At 40.9% G+C, this 12280-nt stretch overlaps 1 protein-coding gene across 5 annotated transcripts in view; it reads left to right on the plus strand.

The window, feature by feature from the left end:
* The first annotated feature begins 6053 nt into the window (after positions 1-6053).
* Positions 6054-12280, plus strand: part of NIPBL (NIPBL cohesin loading factor) — a 173764-nt gene continuing 167537 nt past the window's right edge. For all 5 annotated transcript variants that reach the window (XM_086629989.1, XM_086629990.1, XM_086629995.1 and 2 more), the window contains exon 1: positions 6054-6109. The gene's annotated coding sequence lies outside the window, so the exon portion shown is untranslated. The remainder of the gene's footprint in view (positions 6110-12280) is intronic.

Consider the following 12280-nt stretch of genomic DNA (forward strand, 5'->3'; position numbering starts at 1 on the left):
CACCACAGTTCCCTCTTACTTTTTCCCTTTGGGCAATCACTCCCAGGAGGCTGCTTTGGGTGTGTCTGTAAAATGCAATGTAAATGGAACTACCATAAAATATTCACGGACATTGGAAATAATTTGGAATAATTCTAAAGGTTGTGTATTGAAGTGTTCGAACAGACCTTGGCACAGGCTAAAAGCATGCCAGCTAGTACTTTCCCATACAATTCCTGGGCAGTTTCGGAGTTAGTGTGTGTCAGGAACCATTCCCAATGGGCGGTAGATGCATGTGACTATCCTGTTTTGAAGAATAAAAGGGTTTAATAATATAGTCATGAAACACTTATGTGGCCACAAGCCTCAATGCCAGAGAACAGTCCTAGGCATGTTTAACCTGTTAGTTTGTATGTAGCCATCAATCTTTTGGCTGTGATGGTTAACGCTTTAGTATCTGAAGAATGAGAAAGGTCTGCTTTCTTTCAAAGAAGCAGTTTTTAAAAGCTGAAGCCCAGGAAACTTTTGTAACATACATGATTTAGGTAATCATATCTCTGTCTTAAGTCTTCTTTTTACTGGCAAGTTCATGAAAATCGGAGTAGCAAGGTGTTTTAGGCATGATACGATGTGCTGATTTCTTTAATGCATACAAGTGTGGTATGCACTCACTGAATACAACAGTCCTTAAAGCCAATTTTTGACTTCTGTCCTGTGCCAGAATATGAATGTCTGCACTGACTTGCTGGCCCATGAAGGTGTATTGATGTACCTTTACACCTTAAAAAGCGGAAAAAAAAAAAAATAATTGCCAGAATGTTTTTATCTTTATCTCTCTGAATAATCCATAGTGGCCCTCACAGCTCTTGTATGAAATTGCACAGGATTTCTTATGTAACTGACATGCAATTTTATATCTCTGTTATAAAACGTGACAGTAAGTTGTTTTCCCAGTGCCCATCCAAAACAAGATATTTGAGAGGGTAAAGTTATATAAAGATCAAATTAAAAAAAAAAAAAAGAAAAAGAAAAAGAATTTGTGGGAAGTTAAGGAAGTTATAGCAGGAATAGTACCTGCTTCCTTTCTGAAGTTCACCAATGGTGAATCCACAGAAAAGAGTCTAAAAAGCATCTTTAGCCAGATTTCAGATTTCTTTCAAAGACAATGTGTAACTGATCATTTATCTTCCCTAGAAAACCAACTGTTACTAGGTCTGTTCTTATGGCCCTAATGTAACAATACTGGGACAATCTACTTGTCCAGCAGAGTAATCAATCACTGACCTTTTTTTTGTGTTATGTAATGTATTTTATTATTATACATGTCGTATAGTCTAAATCACGTTTTACATTATCTATTTTTTAACTTTATTCAGAATCCCTAGTGCCTTGCATAATAAGAACTGACTGTAACATTCAAATAAAGTAGTAGAGCTTTGTCTTCCATCATTTTCCCTCCATGGAGAACATGGAGAACTGTTTTTTACAAGTATACACTTTAAAAGATACATCTGCCATAGAATTCCTATCATGTCTTCATACAAACAGAAGCATATTCTTAACACGGTAGAGATAGTGCAAGTTTGTCACTTAAAAAAAATGAAAGAGTATTATTTCATATTAAATTCTTGTTGGTAAATTATGCTAAATAATTAGAAGAAGGAAAAAAATATTACCACCATCTGCCTTACCAGAAGAAAACCCAAAAATCCATAGTCACCATCAAGTTGCAAGCTCAGAGCAAGTAACTATATAAATATTCTATCCCTCAATCTGAAGGCTTCCTTGGCTTTTTATTTTACCTGTATCAGTGAAGGCCTCATCTGGTATTTAGGTTGCTTACCTCTCACAATGAATATTCCCCAGTGAATTAATTACGTAGTGCTACTATTTGCTCCCATGAACTAAAGTCAATGCAAAGAACATAACTTTGTATTACTTGTCACACACCGTTCATTATTACGATTTTCCTACTTGCTGTGGTAGTCCAGCCTTAACACCACATTTTAAATAATCTGAATACTTAAATTCGGGATGATAGCTAACGATTGCATTACTGTATAACATTCAGATAATGAGGTCGCAGAATTTTATAGGAAAGTTCTTTTCAATTATTGAAAAAATATAAAAAATATACAATAATAATGTTATTTTTTATTTTCCTGAGACATCACATTTGTTTAAAAAATCTACTCAGAAATACATACTACCTATAAATTACTAATAGGTAAAACATAACCATGTTTGTGCATCCCCTTAACAACTTAAAATGACAGGTACTTGTATGTTATACCAGCCCTTAAAGAGACAAAAATGGAAAAGCACAATACATTTTTCATTCATTCTATAGAAAAAAAAATCATCGAATGACAACAAGCAACCTCTAAGAAAACATTGGTGCCGGGTGTATTTTCATTGTAATATTACACGCTGTCCATAATTTATGAAGCTGAATTACAACATGTAGCTGTCAGGGAAGTTAACATCAGAATGAAGCGGGCAAAGAGGTCTCCACTATTTTCAACAGTGTACACAAGACACACTGTCTTTCCACCTAGAAAGCTTATCTCTGTACGCAGCTGTAAACAGCAGCAAGAGAAGTACCTACAACTTGCCATGTATTTTGTGAAAATTGCTTGAGAAATACATTTTAAAGCCCGTACTGTCTCCGTGAAGATCTTTAATTCCTGCCCTTTAAAGCTGCATTAAAACACTCTTTGAAGAACAAGAAACGAGTCTCAGAATAACCGACTGTGCAAATAGCTTAGATTTCTGGGAGCCCGGTCATTTGTTTAGGGCGAAAGATGCATTCTCCCCTGACATCAAAAGGAGTAGCATTAGGTTTTAAAGCTTTGCTCTGAAACTTGGCAGTTCATTTTCAGGACCATATAGGTGTGGATTTGTCAAGGGAATTCAGAGAGCTTTGCTGTCCTCCACACTGCCACCAGCTTTGTTCAGTGCCTTAACGTGCCACAGTCATGGCTGTATGACTGCATAGCTCCTCCCATAAAGATTAGGACTACCTCCACCCCGTGACTAAGGCCTGGAACAGAAATAAGGTGTGAAGTATCTTGCTATGTTTTCGGGTAATACTCTGAAATACTTGACTTACCCATTTTCCCGGCCATTTCATGCACAATGAGACGAATCCCATGCATACTCAAGTATATTTTGGGAACACAATGAGCATGAATTGCTGAGTGGACCTTTGAAAACAACAGGAATACAAGTAACAACTTGTTTGAATGCAATTGAAAAAATTGATCTTTCCTTTTAAAAAGTCGATTACAGTAATATCTAAAGGAATCAAAAACATTTGAATTCCCTTAAGGGAAAAAAAAAAAATCCTAATTTGCTCATGTGTGTCACAACACCACCTTCTTAAACAACTCTTTAATGAGTTAAATTAGTTATTTTCTTGTGCAAGTATTAATGTCATAGTACTTAGACAAAATAGCCATTTCTACAAATTCTTCTAGTTGAATGGGATTTTAAAAGCATAAAATGGTCCAGTGACATTCTCACTACAAAATGCTGACTGAAACAGTAGTCAAACAGGTGTCTTACCGTGACGTTTGTACTGGCTAAATAATATTTTGCATTTGAAAAGGAGAATTTCAGTATTTACATTTTATTTACACACTAAGTCAACGACTAAGAAAAAATAAAATCATTATGCAAATAAATTACTGAAATCATAGAAAGACTCCATCAACATGAATCAGTAACAATCAGTTAGAGGTAGGCTGAAGTAGTATTCCTGTCATTTTAGAATCGCATTTTTCTGTGAATTCATAGGCGTGTATGTCCACATACATATGGCTATGTGAACTCCAAACAGGTAGTCCATTAAACTTTATTTTATTACCAAGAGAAGATAAATATTTCCCTCCTTGAATTACAGAGTTGGACTGTATTAAATAAGCGCAAAGACTTATGAACACACTTGATTTACTACACCAATTATTTCCCTTTATTTAAAATGGATAACTTGAAGTTGTAAACGCACAAACAACAATAGTATTGGCACTTTTTGTATTAACTTGGAACAAAGGTATGTAATACATTTTTTTCCGGAGCCCAGTTTACTCCGTCTCCATTAAACTTACATGAGCAGGTACCCGTTAAATATTAGTATTTCCACTACTGAATTACCGTATTCTCCACTGCCATCTTCATTTCTGTACTTTCAAACAAAACCACATATAGTTGTAAACCGAACTTCCATTCATCCAACATTACGAATTTAATGGTTGAGCTTGAGAGAGGCATTTTAAATCAGGAAAACTTGGAAAGATTCAAGTGTATTGGTGTAAGATATTATCCCTTTGTGCAAATAATATCCATCCAGAGCTGTAAGGGTGTGTTTATATGTCACAGGGTATTTACAGCTGTGTGGAACTGTATGGCTGCATCCTTAAGTCGACAGACAAGCAAGGCTTCCTCTAGAAATCAAGGGATTTTTGTCCAAGTACTGAGGAGCAGAACAACATAAGTGAGTACGAAAAGACACAGTTAATCCGCCGGATATAAATGCTTCTTCACTATTATCCTGTGCTATGATTATTCACGGTTTTACCTGTGCAGAGGAACACCAGAAAATCTTTCAGACTAGGTCACTCTCTTTCTCCAAACAAACACTCCTTCGCAACCCACAATTAAAATATTTCCGGTAAATCTGGTGGCGGTGGGGAGCATCAGCCTCCAGCGAAGGACCCTTCACCTGAACGTCGGCGTTTTCACCCGTGCTCGTCCAAAAAGGTGGTTTCTAAAAGCCACTCCAGTTCGGTACGTCCACCTGGTAGTCCCTGGCCCCGGCACCGCTTTCCGCACCGGGTGTTTCAGCTCCTGCGACACGGGCTCGTTACGCCCGCAGAGCCGGGCATCCGCGGCCGCAGTAACTCGGGCCGAGTGTCCCGGGGCCGACACATCGCTCCCGCTGCGGCGGGGGGACACTGCCGCCTTTGTGCCTTCATTTTAAGGCGCCGTTCCTAGGTCTGCCTCCTGCGAGGCGGCATTTTCCAGTCCTCCCCACCATCCTTAGGGAAGAAAAAAAAACAAAAAAAGCCAAAAAAAAACCCCACACAAAACAAAACAAAAAACCCCAAACAAAATTAAAAAAAAAAACAAAAACAAAACCACAAAAAAACCCAAACCAACAAAAACCAAACAACCCAAAACGTGTGGTTTTTTCAACGGTCACTTCTTCACAAATCGCCGGCTGCCTTCCTCTCAGCGCAGGCCTAAGTGTAAACTCCGGTCTTGCTCCGCACGACAGAAAGGGAAAGGAAAAAAAAAAAAGAAAGAAAGAGAAACTCGGGCGGCAGCTGAAGGGGTGGGGAAGGGGAACGGCAGCCACGCAGCGGAGGCTCAGCCGTGCCCGCCGCCGCCAGGCGAGGCGAGGCGGAGGAGCCGCTCCAGCTGCGGCGGCGCTGGGCGGGGAGCGGCGCGGCGCAGCGCAGTGGCGGCGGCGGAAGCGGCGCTGGCTGAGCGAGGGAGCGAGCGGGCGAGGAGGAGGCAGCGGAGGGAAGGGGGAGGCTGTTGGTGTTTGGCGCCGGTGGAGGGAGTCATTCCTGCAGCTGCACTTCCGGTCGGCATTTTGTTCTGAGAGGGAGCGAGAGAGACACACACAGGATCCTTCCCCCTCCTCCTCTTCCCCCTACCCCCCCGCTCGGTACCGACTCACCGTGCCCAGGCTGCCCCCTCCCCCGCCCTCCCGCACTCGCACACACGGAGGGAGCGGCGGCGGCGGCGGCCCCTTGGCAGCGCTTCCCCCCCCCCCCGCCCCGGCCGCCCCCCTGCTCCCCCGCGGCTCGGAGTGTGCCTCGGCACCGGTTCGGCGCGGCCCGGCCCGGCCCGTGTTGATGTTGTGAAGCAGGCTCAGGGGGAAGGGATTTGCCTCGGCCGCTCACTCCCCGGCTCTACATGTTCGCTGCACTGAGGAGGAGACGGAAGAGGAGCCAGCCCCCCTCCCGGCCCGGATTATTGTTGTTATATTATCTCCCCTCCTCCTCCTGCTCCGCGGCGGCGGCGGCGGCCCAGCGGCGGCGGCTCCTCTGAGGAGGGAGGGGGGCGGATTTCTCTCCCCCTCTCTCGGATTCTCGTTGGATTCAGACGCCGATTTGCTCAGGTAATCCCCCCTCCTTGTCTCCCCTTCCCCTCCCTGCCCTCTCCAGCAGCGGGCCGGGCCTCCCGGCCCCGGCGGCCCAGCGCTGCCGGGAGCGGAGGGGATTAGCTGTTATCCGCGGTAGAGGGGAGTGAGTGGCGACCGGAGGTGTTTATTTCGCAGCCCCCCTTCCTGCTCGCTCGGGTTTGGCGGAGGAGGTTGGTTCCTCCCGGGCTGCCGGGAGGCCCAGGCCCGGTGGAGAGCGCAGGCCCGCCGGCCAGCGCCTTTACTCGAGCTCGAGGATTAGAAAGGCGAAGCGGCTTCTCAGTGACAGGCCTCAGCCCGGAGAGGAGCAGGAGGTGGAGGAAACAATACAATTAGCCGCAAATGTGCGCCGATCCTTTGCCGTATTTACAACTTCGCCGGGGTAAGGAAGGAAGGTCCCAGCGCGGACAGCCCTCTGGGAAGGAGTAAGTGGAGGAATAGGGGAAAAGAGACAATGTAAATACCCGGGAACAAAAATACCACCTCTCTTCGCTGTTGCCTGCTGCTTCTGGTGGACTGCGTTCTGAACGTTCGAAAGTTGGAATGCGTGTGGATTTCTGCTGTTGCAGAGGTTTAATCTCTAAATAATACAGCGATTGATTGGTGTGTTAATCACTTAGTGTATTTATAGCATAAAACTAGCGCTTGTGGGATGATTGACACAGCATGGACACCTGCAGACCCAGGAAATACAGATAGGCAAGCGTGTTGTATCACATACTCCACACGATCTCAGCGTCCGTGTGCTGTATGCCTTACGGGAATACGTCCTAAATTGAGAAGAAATACTATTTTGTGGTTTGAACAAACAGAAAACAGGAGAGGGATCGTCTGTAAAGTGCTGCCTTTATGACATTTAAGGGACCCAGGTGAAGATGATATCTTGCCCAAAGTACTTGGGAATCAAACGTAAATTTAATTACGTGAAGAGTGAGGAATGCTTAAAAAGTGTCATCCTTTCTTGTCAGGCCATATCACTTGGAGATCCCGAGGTTGTTATTGGCTGTTTGTGTCCATGGTGTTTGAATATGTAATTAGGTGTCATTTTAACAGGTCAAATGTGTTTTGTAAATGGCTGTTGATTAAGTGTCAGCTCTTTATAAACAAATGGTAGCTGATTTACAGTAAAGCACATCTCGGACTTCCATGTGGTGGAGTTAAGAGTATTACTAGGAACCGAGGTAGTTTGAAAAGAGACACCCAGTGAACTAATAAAAAATACTCTTACAGAAGTTACGTAATTGAGGGAGATTTTAAGATACAAAGTTTCATCTTCGGTATAGAAAGGAGGTTCGTTTGTGGCAAACGAGTGTCAACATTACGTAATTTGTCTATTTTTCAGCAGGTTTTCTAGTCGTTCAGGCAGATGTGTTGTAATAATGAGTGGTTGATGTATCCAACAGAGTAACTTTCTGGCGAATTGTGTTGGGAGTCGTACAATAAAACTGTGCTGTCGTGCCTCCGAGTGCCCGGATAGATGTTTAAAAGGGTGAAGTTAATATAGCTGTCACGTAGAAGGCGTGTTTTTAATGCTGTAAATCCGTGTAGTAGTCAGTAGCGTGTCCGTGATTTGTATTGGTCAGGGAGCAGTTTGAATTTTAAAAAGCTTGAAGATCCTGCTGAGCCCCAATCCCGGCCTCCCTCCCTCCCACTAATCTCCCATTCCTGTCTTTGTGCTGCCTGGTCCTGTTAGGCACTGTTTGCAACAGGGCCTCAGGCCTGCCTGCGCGGAGAGGAACCCTCTGCGCCTCGGAAAAGCAGCCTTTTCTTTTTAAACTCGGAGAACTGCGGAGAGAGCCAGCCAGCCGCCCCTTGTCTCCTGCGGTCCCTGCCTCGGCGTGCCGCGGGAGAGCCGCTGTTTTCCTTCGGTCGGTGGCACGCGCAGAGGCCGAGCGCAGCTCTGCCTGGCAGGAAAGAAAAGGGCTGAGCAGGAGGAGTTGTAGTTCTCGGGTAGTTTTCATCATCAGGAAGCGACGTTACCTCTAGCGTTCCTCTTGTCGGCTGTTTAAAACAGCTCTTGTTTTAACAAAAAATGGGTTTGCTAAGCCATTAGCAAATGTGGTGAACTCCTCCTCTGCCTTGTTTTTACTTAAGGAGGTTTGTGTTAAAAATACCAGATACGAGCAGGAAATGAGCTACTGTAGTTATGTAGTTCCTGTCAAGTTTATCTTGCCAGGGTTGTGTTTACAGCGCTTTTTTTGTGTGTGTGTTAATGAAAAAGTATGCACTTTTCTGGTATGAAAAAATAAACGTATTTATAGAGAGAAATTTAAGACGCTGTCTATTTTTGATTTGTAATGATTTTTTGTTGTTGTTGTTCTTCTGAGCTATATGTGATTAATCCTGAATTAGTAGCTTTACCACAGTTGATGTAGTTGGGAACTTCTTTATCTCAGGAAAATATATTTAGCATACAGAAATACTTAATGTGGAAAAGTTTATAAAATGACTTATTTTTGTTCTAGATTGTATTTTTTAGCATATTTGAGTGCGTGTGTGTGTGTATGTATGTGAAACCAGACTATGTTACTTTCATACTACTTTTTCCCTAATGTTAGGAGTTTATACTGGTCTACTGTTTATCACAAGAGCTAGCTGCCCAAGGAGGATGTAGTTATTTTATTCATGTTATTGAAATATAAAATTAGTTATTCTCAAGATGTTAATTGTAACAATTATTTTAACTGAAAGAGGAAAATACTTCTTTTATTTTGTGTTTTTCATTACCTTGTACATTTTGAATTTGTTTTCTGTGCACAAGTTTTATTTCTTTTTTTTTCCTCTCAAGTTCTTTAATGTTTTACCTGAAATTATTTCAACAAAAAAATCTTACCCTGAAGCCTTTTACTGTATTTTAAAGCTGGTTTTATACTTTTTAAAAATAAAGACAGAGGACCAGACATTCCAGTAGAGTAATTTATTTTTTTTACATTTTAAGTGTTTAAATTTTCATTTAGGAGAAACAGAACAGGATCAGGGAAGCAAAATTGTATCATTAAAACCCTTTGCAGATCTCTGTTCTACATAAGGATACAGGTATTCCTGTGCAACCCTACTGCATGTTTGAGACTCTGTGTGCACTGGTGTTTGTATGAGTGTTCTTGCAGAATCCAGGCAATAGATAGTAATTTTGTTGGGATAGAACCATGGGTTTTTTTGTTGTGTTTGTGTGATGATTGAGGTAATGCAGCCTTAATCCTAAGTGTTTCATGTGTATATTCCTCTACAATATAAATAAACTGTATTTTGAAGGATACTAAATGAAAAATAGTCAAAGTGTGCATTGATTTGAGCCAGGGATTGGTATAACAGGTTTCCTATTGCAAATTTCTGCGTGTTCAGCAGCAAGTGTGGTACTTTTGGTACATACTACTTATGGTAGTACAAAGTGTTAAAAGTCATGATACTGAATTTATATTAATATTTCATAAATACTGTACAAGAAATGTAAAGTTAGTGGGTAATTGCTGTAACTAGGAAAAAAAGATAGACTTCTATTCTGAATATCTAGACCCAGGAAAGAAATTAAATCTTCAAATTCAGAAATTTATGCTTTCTAGAAATTATTCTAGAGGAGTGTGTAATATTAGTGAATGTGTGGTCACCTTGACAATGATTATGGGCGTGTTTAGTTGGAAAAATATGAGTAACAAGTTAGTGTCACAAAATACATCACTAGAAGTATTTAACATTTGAAAAAAAAAATGGCCATTTCATTATGATACTGCTTATTTTCAATCTTGCTTTTCATATGCCTTTATTAGGAGTACAGGTTAGATTAACTTCCGATTTTGAATCATCAGCAGTAGCAAACACCGAGTTGCACAGAGGTACCTACAAGGAAATGCGTGGAATTGGTGATACCTGTGTGTTATTGCTCATAATCCTGTACAATGATGATCCTTTTTAATAATCAAGAAAAGAAGTCTTTTTGAAATGACAACTGTTAAAGGCTTGTGTTCTAAAAACCTTTAATACAATTTGTCTGTATTCGCATTTTTATTTTCTTAGTGTCACAAGCGCACTTCTTAGTAGCTGATCCTGATCCCCAAAGTTCGTGTGAGAGAAATGCTTTGTATTGACATCTGCTGCACCCTAGGAGCGAGGAAATTGTATTTGGGGAGATCGTGCAGGACCTGTGATCTGTGTCTCACTTCCTGTCCCTACTATTCGCTATGCAAAATCTCTCTAGCCAAAGGGGAGGAGAGAAAGGATTTTGGTCCAGCTGTATGTAGAAACTAAAAGGAATTCCAGTCAAATTAAATGTGATTGTCGATACTGTACTTGAGGGTGACTACTTTATTTGTGTAAAAAAAACTCACAAAAATCCACAAAAACTTTAGAAAAATGTAAACATTGAAGACCATTTTTCATGTTAAAGACTTCTAGAAAAGTTCATCTTTATGATCTTTAATATTTGTATCAGTTTTAAGTGGTTTTCCAATCAGATATCTTAGAATTCTTTAGATCAATAGATATTTCAATCTTTCAGATTACTGCTGTGGTTTTTGTAGTAGTGTGTATGTGTAGAGATGCAATGCATTTTAGAGGAACAGTGTCAAAAAATACTAGGCTGCAAAATTAGGAATTTGGATAAGGAAACAGCAGACTAAGATTACAGAAAAAAACCATAATCCAGCCCCGTTCTCCATACACTGGGACTTTAACTACACTATTGTACTCCCCCTCACTCTCACAGCTGCAATGCATGGCCTCATACCGTGCCTGGGAAATGCCAGCTGACTGGTGTACTGTTATAACCCAGTTTATACATTTGTTTTTCTTTGTTGTTCAGCCTGCAGCCCGCTGCCTTATTACCTGCTTTATACATCCCAGTCTTTCATGGATACCGAAGTGTTTTCACCTGTTAATTTGTAGGAATTATCTCAAAATAAATATATGCGCTTTGCAAACCTTAAAGAACTTTTTTTTTTTTTTTTTGCACATCTGTAGAATATTATTTCCATTTTACGGATGGAAGACTGAAACAGTCAAAAATAGTGAGTTTTAAAAGTGCTTACGAATCTTGTGTAACTTGACGTGCTTTATTCTTCAGATTTTCAGAGTTACTTTAGAGTACTTAGGAAGTTCATAACATTGTTTTCTTTGACTTCATTTGTGGTTGTGTGTGCAATGATTTCAACATATCAGGCTCTTTTTTTTTTTCACGTGCTGGATCTCAAACAAGTGTAGAATGGGTTTTTACTGATGGTCTTAAACATTTATTAAGTTTCAGCTGTCTTGACCATGCCAACAGCTGGAAAAGAATAGGTTTTCCTGTCTTGAAAAATTAAAAAGAATTACACTTCATATTGTGAAGAAACCAAAATCTCTTAGTTTATCAGGAAGAGCAGAGACAACAACTAGGTAATAACCCAAATCCCTCAAGTACTTAAATGGCTTGCCTGCAATATTAGAGATGGAGATTCAAAACGTTACTGTGTTGACTTCCAGCAGGAGCTGGCAACCCTGGAGGGTATCTTAAGCATTTGTTGTTGGCTGTTAGGGATAAAACTCCGCCTTGTAAACTGGTAATTGTCGCAGTTGATGTTAACTGTTTGAACAGATGCCTCTGCAACCTAGTGGTCAGATCATTTCATGGTGATGTCAGCCGGTTGTCCAGCTGCTGCACAGCTCTGTCAGGAAAGCAAGACCATTCAGAGGTGTCCTAAGTACATTCCTAGCCAGAACATTGCTTTTGGGATGTAGGAAGTCCAGGTCCAAATGCCTTATCTGTATCGGGCAGAGAAGTTCTTGAGCTTTTTTCTCTCCTTGTAGCTTTTTATGTCACATGCTCTAGACATGGCCCAGACGCTGGGTATATTATGGAACAGGTAGACTAAGTAGTGATCAGTCTTTTTTCCTTCTTTTTCTTTCTATCTTTACCTGTGATGGAAGTTTTCTGTGAAAATAAGTTTGTTTGGTAGTGGTTTTTTTTTGTTTTTTTTTTTTTTTTTGTTTTTTTTTAAAGAAGAGTTGATATTTATAAATGGCAGTTTCCAGCAAAAGGTCTCTTGGATGGGAAACTTTTTAATCAAGTGGATTTAGTAACTATGTTTGATTCAGGTTCCTTAGTAAAAAAGCCTAATGTCCCACAGAAAGTGTATCCTTTTACTCTGTAACTCTTGATTTGTTTCATGGCATATATTG

This window comes from Tauraco erythrolophus, chromosome Z (genome assembly GCF_009769465.1).
Source record: "Tauraco erythrolophus isolate bTauEry1 chromosome Z, bTauEry1.pri, whole genome shotgun sequence".
Taxonomy (NCBI): domain Eukaryota; kingdom Metazoa; phylum Chordata; class Aves; order Musophagiformes; family Musophagidae; genus Tauraco; species Tauraco erythrolophus.